Raw genomic sequence first — 10,323 nt, 5'->3', positions numbered from 1 at the left:
TCAACGGAATAGGACACCGCAAAGGCTCCAAGAAAAATCCACAACGTTTAGCATAATCCAAATCCATCAGATTCAGGGCAGCGCCTGAATCCACAAACGCCATGACAGAATACGATGACAAAGAGCACATTAAGGTAATGGACAAAAGGAATTTGGACTGTACAATACCAATAACGGCAGAGCTATCGAACCGCCTAGTGCGTTTAGGACAATTAGAAATAGCATGAGTAGAATCACCACAATAGAAACACAGTCTGTTCAGACGTCTGTGTTCGTGCCGTTCTACTTTAGTCATAGTCCTGTCGCACTGCATAGGCTCAGGTTTACTCTCAGACAATACCGCCAGATGGTGCACAGATTTACGCTCGCGCAAGCGACGACCGATCTGAATGGCCAAGGACATAGACTCATTCAAACCAGCAGGCATAGGAAATCCCACCATTACATCCTTAAGAGCTTCAGAGAGACCCTTTCTGAACAAAGCCGCTAGTGCAGATTCATTCCACAGAGTGAGTACTGACCATTTTCTAAATTTCTGACAATATACTTCTACATCATCCTGACCCTGGCATAAAGCCAGCAGATTTTTCTCAGCTTGATCCACTGAATTAGGCTCATCGTAAAGCAATCCCAGCGCCTGGAAAAATGCATCAACATTACTCAATGCAGAATCTCCTGGTGCAAGAGAAAACGCCCAGTCCTGTGGGTCGCCGCGCAAAAAAGAAATAATAATCAAAACCTGTTGAATAGGATTACCAGAAGAATGAGGTTTCAAGGCCCAAAATAGCTTACAATTATTTCTGAAGCTCAGGAACTTAGTTCTGTCACCAAAAAACAAATCAGGAATCGGAATTCTTGGTTCTAGCATCGATTTCTGATCAATAGTATCTTGAATCTTTTGTACATTTACAACGAGATTATCCATTGAGGAGCACAGAGCCTGAATATCCATGTCCACAGCTGTGTCCTGAAGCACTCTAATGTCTAGGGGAAAAAAAAGACTGAAGACAGAGCTAAGAAAAAAAAATGATGTCAGGATTTCTTTTTTCCCTCTATTGGAAATCATTGATGGGCTCCTTGTACTGTTATGGCTGGCAATCAGGCAACACAGCGTGCAGTAATCAGCGCACATACAGAGATCTGGCAATAACCCAAAACAATAGGACGAGCTCTGAGACGTGGAATCTCTGTAGACTGCAGTACCTGATCTATCCTCACACAACTGGAAGCAGCAGTGGATTGCGCCTATCCACTACCTATGCAACTCGGCACTGCCTGAGGAGCTGACTAGCCTGAAGATAGAAATACAAGCCTGACTTACCTCAGAGAAATACCCCAAAGGAATAGGCAGCCCCCACATATAATGACTGTTAGCAAGACGAAAAGACAAACGTAGAAATGAAATAGATTCAGCAAAGTGAGGCCCGATATTCTAGACAGAGCGAGGATAGCAAAGAGAACTATGCAGTCTACAAAAAACCCTAAAACGAAAACCACGCAAAGGGGCAAAAAGACCCACCGTGCCGAACTAACAGCACGGCGGTGCACCCCTTTGCTTCTCAGAGCTTCCAGCAAAAGATAATAACAAGCTGGACAGAAAAAACAGAAAACAAACTAGAAGCACTTATCTAGCAGAGCAGCAGGCCCAAGGAAAGATGCAGTAGCTCAGATCCAACGCTGGAACATTGACAAGGAGCAAGGAAGACAGACTCAGGTGGAGCTAAATAGCAAGGCAGCCAACGAGCTCACCAAAACACCTGAGGGAGGAAGCCCAGAGACTGCAATACCACTTGTGACCACAGAAGTGAACTCAGCCACAGAATTCACAACACCAGCCTATTTTGACCTTAAAGACCTTGCCGTTTTTTGCAATTCTGACCAGTGTCCCTTTATGAGGTAATAACTCAGGAACGCTTCAACGTATCCTAGCGGTTCTGAGATTGTTTTTTCGTGACATATTGGGCTTCATGTTAGTGGTAAATTTAGGTCAATAAATTCTGCGTTTATTTGTGATAAAACCGGAAATTTGGCGAAAATTTTGAAAATTTCGCAATTTTCACATTTTGAATTTTTATTCTGTTAAACCAGAAAGATATGTGACACAAAATAGTTAATAAATAACATTTCCCACATGTTTACTTTACATCAGCACAATTTTGGAAACAAAATTTTTTTTTGTTAGGAAGTTATAAGGGTTAAAATTTGACCAGCGATTTGTCATTTTTACAACGAAATTTACAAAACCATTTTTTTTAGGGACCACCTCACATTTGAAGTCAGTTTGAGGGGTCTATATGGCTGAAAATACCCAAAAGTGACACCATTCTAAAAACTGCACCCCTCAAGGTACTCAAAACCACATTCAAGAAGTTTATTAACCCTTCAGGTGCTTCACAGCAGCAGAAGCAACATGGAAGGAAAAAATGAACATTTAACTTTTTAGTCACAAAAATTATCTTTTAGCAACAATTTTTTTATTTTCCCAATGGTAAAAGGAGAAACTGAACCACGAAAGTTGTTGTCCAATTTGTCCTGAGTACGCTGATACCTCATATGTGGGGGTAAACCACTGTTTGGGCGCACGGCAGGGCTTGGAAGGGAAGGAGCGCCATTTGACTTTTTGAATCAAAAATTGGCTCCACTCTTTAGCGGACACCATGTCACGTTTGGAGAGCCCCCGTGTACCTAAAAATTGGAGCTCCCCCACAAGTGACCGCATTTTGGAAACTAGACGCCCCAAGGAACTTATCTAGATGCATAGTGCGCACTTTGAACCCCCAGGTGCTTCACAAATTGATCCGTAAAAATGAAAAAGTACTTTTTTTTCACAAAAAAATTCTTTTAGCCTCAATTTTTTCATTTTCACATGGGCAACAGGATAAAATGGATCCTAAAATGTGTTGGGCAATTTCTCCTGAGTACACCAATACCTCACATGTGGGGGTAAACCACTGTTTGGGCACATGGTAAGGCTCGGAAGGGAAGGAGCGCCATTTGACTTTTTGAATGAAAAATTATTTCCATCGTTAGCGGACACCATGTCGCGTTTGGATAGCTCCTGTGTGCCTAAACATTGGCGCTCCCCCACAAGTGACCCCATTTTGGAAACTAGACCCCCCAAGGAACTTATTTAGATGCCTAGTGAGCACTTTAAACCCTCAGGTGCTTCACAAATTGATCTGTAAAAATGAAAAAGTACTTTTTTTTCACAAAAAATTTTTTTCGCCTCAATTTTTTCATTTTCACATGGGCAGTAGGATAAAATGGATCATAAATTTTGTTGGGCAATTTCTCCCGAGTACGCCGATACCTCATATGTGGGGGTAAACCACTGTTTGGGCACACGGCAGGGCTCGGAAGGGAAGGCGCGCCATTTGACTTTTTGAATGGAAAATTAGCTCCAATTGTTAGCGGACACCATGTCGCGTTTGGAGAGCCCCTGTGTGCCTAAACATTGGAGCTCCCCCACAAGTGACCCCATTTTGGAAACTAGACCCCCCAAGGAACTTATCTAGATGCATATTGAGCACTTTAAACCCCCAGGTGCTTCACAGAAGTTTATAACGCAGAGCCATGAAAATAAAAAATAATTTTTCTTTCCTCAAAAATGATTTTTTAGCCTGGAATTTCCTATTTTGCCAAGGATAATGGGAGAAATTGGACCCCAAATATTGTTGTCCAGTTTGTCCTGAGTACGCTGATACCCCATATGTGGGGGTAAACCACTGTTTGGGCGCACGGCAGGGCTCGGAAGGGATGGCACGCCATTTGGCTTTTTAAATGGAAAATTAGCTCCAATCATTAGCGGACACCATGTCACGTTTGGAGAGCCCCTGTGTGCTTAAACATTGGAGATCCCCCAGAAATGACACCATTTTGGAAACTAGACCCCCAAAGGAACTAATCTAGATGTGTGGTGAGGACTTTGAACCCCCAAGTGCTTCACAGAAGTTTATAACGCAGAGCCATGAAAATAAAAAAAAAAAATTATTTTCTCAAAAATGATCTTTTAGCCTGCAATTTTTTATTTTCCCAAGGGTAACAGGAGAAATTTGAACCCAAAAGTTGTTGTCCAGTTTCTCCTGAGTACGCTGATACCCCATATGTGGGGGTAAATCACTGTTTGGGCACATGCCGGGGCTCGGAAGTGAAGTAGTGACGTTTTGAAATGCAGACTTTGATGGAATGCTCTGTGGGCGTCACGTTGCGTTTGCAGAGCCCCTGATGTGGCTTAACAGTAGAAACCCCCCACAAGTGACCCCATTTTGGAAACTAGACCCCGAAAGGAACTTATCTAGATGTGTGGTGAGCACTTTGAACCCCCAAGCGCTTCATAGAAGTTTATAATGCAGAGCCGTGAAAATAATAAATACGTTTTCTTTCCTCAAAAATAATTATTTAGCCCAGAATTTTTTATTTTCCCAAGGGTAACAGGAGAAATTTGACCCCAATATTTGTTGTCCAGTTTCTCCTGAGTACGGTGATACCCCATATGTGGGGGTAAACTACTGTTTGGGCACATGCCGGGGCTTGGAATTGAAGTAGTGACGTTTTGAAATGCAGACTTTGATGGAATGCTCTGCGGGCGTCACGTTGCGTTTGCAGAGCCCCTGATGTGCCTAAACAGTAGAAACCCCCCACAAGTGACCCCATTTTGGAAACTAGACCCCGAAAGGAACTTATCTAGATGTGTGGTGAGCACTTTGAACCCCTAAGTGCTTCATAGAAGTTTATAATGCAGAGCCGTGAAAATAATAAATACGTTTTCTTTCCTCAAAAATAATTATTTAGCCCAGAATTTTTTATTTTCCTAAGGGTTACAGGAGAAATTGGACCCCAAAAGTTGTTGTCCAGTTTCTCCTGAGTACGCTGATACCCCATGAGTGGGGGTAAACCACTGTTTGGGCACACGTCGGGGCTCAGAAGGGAAGTAGTGACTTTTGAAATGCAGACTTTGATGGAATGGTCTGCGGGTGTCACATTGCGTTTGCAGAGCCCCTGGTGTGCCTGAACAGTAGAAACCCCCACAAGTGACCCCATTTTAGAAACTAGACCCCCCAAGGAACTTATCTAGATATGTGGTGAGCACTTTGAACCCCCAAGTGCTTCACAGACGTTTACAACGCAGAGCCGTGAAAATAAAAAATCATTTTTCTTTCCTCAAAAATTATGTTTTAGCAAGCATTTTTTTAGATTCACAAGGGTAACAGGAGAAATTGGACCCCAGTAATTGTTGCGCAGTTTGTCCTGAGTATGCTGGTACCCCATATGTGGGGGTAAACCATTGTTTGGGCACACGTCGGGGCCCGGAAGTGAGGGAGCACCATTTGACTTTTTGAATACGAGATTGGCTGGAATCAATGGTGGCGCCATGTTGCGTTTGGAGACCCCTGATGTGCCTAAACAGTGGTAACCCCTCAATTCTACCTCCAACACTAACCCCAACACACCCCTAACTCTAATCCCAACTGTAGCCATAACCCTAATCACAACCCTAACCGCAACACACCCCTAACCACAACGCTAACCCCAACACACCCCTAACCCTAACCACAACCCTAATTCCAACCCTAACCCTAAGGCTATGTGCCCACGTTGCGGATTCGTGTGAGATATTTCCGCACCATTTTTGAAAAATCCACGGGTAAAAGGCACTGCGTTTTACCTGCGGATTTTCCACGGATTTCCAGTGTTTTTTGTGCGGATTTCACCTGCGGATTCCTATTGAGGAACAGGTGTAAAACGCTGCGGAATCCGCACAAAGAATTGACATGCTGCGGAAAATACAACGCAGCGTTTCCGCGTGGTATTTTCCGCACCATGGGCACAGCGGATTTGGTTTTTCATATGTTTACATGGTACTGTAAACCTGATGGAACACTGCTGCGGATCCGCAGCCAAATCCGCACCGTGTGCACATGGCCTAATTCTAAAGGTATGTGCACACGCTGCGGAAAACGCTGCGGATCCGCAGCAGTTTCCCATGAGTTTACAGTTCAATGTAAACCTACGGGAAACAAAAATCGCTGTGCCCATGCTGCGGAAAAACTGCACGGAAACGCAGCGGTTTACATTCCGCAGCATGTCACTTCTTTGTGCGGATTCTGCAGCGGTTTTACAACTGCTCCAATAGAAAATCGCAGTTGTAAAACCGCAGTGAAATGCGCAGAAAAAAACGCGGTAAATCCGCCATAAATCCGCAGCGGTTTAGCACTGCGGATTTATCAAATCCGCAGCGGAAAAATCCGCAGAGGAACAGAATACGTGTGCACATACCGAAACCCTAACCCTAACCCTAGCCCTAACCCTACCCCTACCCCTAACCCTACCCCTAACCCTAACCCTACCCCTAGCCCTAACCCTAGCCCTAACCCTAACCCTACCCCTAACCCTAACCCTACCCCTAACCCTAACCCTATTCTAACATTAGTGGAAAAAAAAAAATTTCTTTATTTTTTTATTGTCCCTACCTATGGGGGTGACAAAGGGGGGGGGTCATTTATTATTTTTTTTTATTTTGATCACTGAGATAGATTATATCTCAGTGATCAAAATGCACTTTGGAACGAATCTGCCGGCCGGCAGATTCGGCGGGCGCACTGCGCATGCGCCCGCCATTTTGGAAGATGGCGGCGCCCAGGGAGAAGACGGACAGGACCCCGGCTGGATCGGTAAGTATGATGGGGTGGGGGGGACCACGGGGGGGGGGGGGATCGGAGCACGGGGGGGGGATTAGGAGCGCGGGAGGGGTGGAACGGAGAACGGGGGGCGTGGAACGGAGCACGGGGGGGCTGGAACGGAGCACCGGGGGGTGGAACGGAGCACCGGGGGGGGTGGATCGGAGTGCAGGGGGGGTGATCGGAGCACGAGGGGGTGATTGGAGCACGGGGGGAGCGGACAAGAGCACAGGGGGGGAGCGGAGCACTGGACGGAGGGGAGCCGGAGCAGTGTACCGGCCAGATCGGGGTGCTGGGGGGCGATCGGTGGGGTGGGGTGGGGGCACACTAGTATTTCCAGCCATGGCCGATGATATTTCAGCATCGGCCATGGCTGGATTGTAATATTTCACCCGTTATAATAGGTGAAATATTACAAATCGCTCTGATTGGCAGTTTCACTTTCAACAGCCAATCAGAGCGATCGTAGCCACGAGGGGGTGAAGCCACCTCCCCTGGGCTAAACTACCACTCCCCCTGTCCCTGCAGATCGGGTGAAATGGGAGTTAACCCTTTCACCCGGCCTGCAGGGACGCGATCTTTTCATGACGCCACATAGGCGTCATGGGTCGGAATGGCACCGACTTTCATGACGCCTACGTGGCGTCAAAGGTCGGGAAGGGGTTAAAAAAACAAACCTGCTATACTCACCCTCCGTTGTCTGACGATCCGCTCGCGCCTGCCGCCATCTTCCGTTCCCGGCGATGCATTGCGAACTTACCCAGAAGACTTAGTGGTCTCGCAAAACCGCTAAGTCATCTGGGTAATTTCGCAATGCATCCTGGGAACGGAAGATGGCGGCAATAGCGCGCGTATCGCTGGAGCTTCAGTGGATCCCGCCGGGTGGGTATATAACTATTTTTTATTTTAATTATTTTTTTAACAGGGATATGGTGCCGACACTGCAGTATACTACGTGGGCTGTGTTAGATACGGCGTGGCTGCTATATACTACATGGGCAGTGTTATATACTGCGTGGGCTGTGTTATATACTGCGTGGGCTGTGCCATCTATTATGTGGCCACTGTTATATACTGCGTGGGCAGTGTTATATACTACGTGGCTGCTATATACTGCGTGGGCAGTGTTATATACTCTGTGGCCACTGTTATATACTGCGTGGGCAGTGCTATATATTACATGGCCAGTGTTATATACTGCGTGGCCTGTGTTATATACAGTTAGGGCCAGAAATATTTGGACAGTGACACAATTTTCGCGATTTGGGCTCTGCATGCCACCACATTGGATTTGAAATGAAACCTCTACAACAGAATTCAAGTGCAGATTGTAACGTTTAATTTGAAGGGTTGAACAAAAATATCTGATAGAAAATGTAGGAATTGTACACATTTCTTTACAAACACTCCACATTTTAGGAGGTCAAAAGTAATTGGACAAATAAACATAACCCAAACAAAATATTTTTATTTTCAATATTTTATTGCAAATCCTTTGGAGGCAATCACTGCCTTAAGTCTGGAACCCATGGACATCACCAAACGCTGGGTTTCCTCCTTCTTAATGCTTTGCCAGGCCTTTACAGCCGCAGCCTTCAGGTCTTGCTTGTTTGTGGGTCTTTCCGTCTTAAGTCTGGATTTGAGCAAGTGAAATGCATGCTCAATTGGGTTTAGATCTGGAGATTGACTTGGCCATTGCAGAATGTTCCACTTTTTGGCACTCATGAACTCCTGGGTAGCTTTGGCTGTATGCTTGGGGTCATTGTCCATCTGTACTATGAAGCGCCGTCCAATCAACTTTGCAGCATTTAGCTGAATCTGGGTTGAAAGTATATCCCGGTACACTTCAGAATTCATCCGGCTACTCTTGTCTGCTCTTATGTCATCAATAAACACAAGTGACCCAGTGCCATTGAAAGCCATGCATGCCCATGCCATCACGTTGCCTCCACCATGTTTTACAGAGGATGTGGTGTGCCTTGGATCATGTGCCGTTCCCTTTCTTCTCCAAACTTTTTTCTTCCCATCATTCTGGTACAGGTTGATCTTTGTCTCATCTGTCCATAGAATACTTTTCCAGAACTGAGCTGGCTTCTTGAGGTGTTTTTCTGCAAATTTAACTCTGGCCTGTCTATTTTTTGTATTGATGAATGGTTTGCATCTAGATGTGAACCCTTTGTATTTACTGCCATGGAGTCTTCTCTTTACTGTTGACTTAGAGACAGATACACCTACTTCACTGAGAGTGTTCTGGACTTCAGTTGATGTTGTGAACGGGTTCTTCTTCACCAAATTAAGTATGCGGCGATCATCCACCACTGTTGTCATCCGTGGACGCCCAGGCCTTTTTGAGTTCCCAAGCTCACCAGTCAATTCCCTTTTTCTCAGAATGTACCCAACTGTTGATTTTGCTACTCCAAGCATGTCTGCTATCTCTCTGATGGATTTTTTCTTTTTTTTCAGCCTCAGGATGTTCTGCTTCACCTCAATTGAGAGTTCCTTTGACCGCATGTTGTCTGCTCACAGCAACAGCTTCCAAATGCAAAACCACACACCTGGAATCCACCCCTGACCTTTTAACTACTTCATTGATTACAGGTTAACGAGGGAGACGACTTCAGAGTTAATTGCAGCCCTTAGAGTCCATTGTCCAATTACTTTTGGTCCCTTGAAAAAGAGGACGCTATGCATTACAGAGCTATGATTCCTAAACCCTTTCTCCGATTTGGATGTGGAAACTATCATATTGCAGCTGGGAGTGTGCACTTTCAGCCCATATTATATATATAATTGTATTTCTGAACATGTTTTTGTAAACAGCTAAAATAACAAAACTTGTGTCACTGTCCAAATATTTCTGGCCCTAACTGTACTACGTGGCCTGTGCTATATACTATGTGGCTGCTATATACATACATAAATACATATTCTAGAATAATCGATGCATTAGAATCGGGCCACCATCTAGTGTATTTAATAGTCTGCTACAACTGCAAAATGACGCATAATAAAGCACTGAGCCTGAAATGCTTTATACATCTGCATTTAAAGGGTTTGTCCTGCAGAATACAAAACTGACCTAAATGTGTTTTTAACAATTGAATAAATACAATGTACTAATATAATTTATTAATAAGAGGTCTACCTAGCTTGGCGCCCATGGTCCTACACTTCAGGCCTGGCTGTGACATAGAAGAGAGCTTTTTCAGCATCCTACTTGTGCTTATCCTAAAAGCCTGTATTAAAGAATTAACCCTTTTGTAACTGACAACATAACATATATGGAAACAGGAACACATGGGCTACTTGCACAATGAACAAGTCTGTAGGAACATGTTCATACACCACCAAGAAACTTGAAGACACAAAAGAGCATAGTAAAACCAAAAACACTCAGTTTAAAAAAAAAATCACAGTAACATGCAAGTGCCAGTAAAAAGATGTAAAAAACAGGGTATTTGGTTGATACTTTTTTTTGCAAAAAATGTATACTAAGCTGCTCCACCAAACATCAAGGTATACCCATATCAGAGCAGTCCTAACTGATGTATGCAATCCCTATCTGATGTATTTAAAAACCTGATCATCTGTATATTACCTGTGTGAACAGGGTTCAGAGAGGAAATGTCCATGTAGACATGCTGAG

Source organism: Ranitomeya imitator, chromosome 1 (assembly GCF_032444005.1).
Source record: "Ranitomeya imitator isolate aRanImi1 chromosome 1, aRanImi1.pri, whole genome shotgun sequence".
NCBI lineage: Eukaryota > Metazoa > Chordata > Amphibia > Anura > Dendrobatidae > Ranitomeya > Ranitomeya imitator.
Note: the sequence above shows the minus strand (reverse complement) of the source record.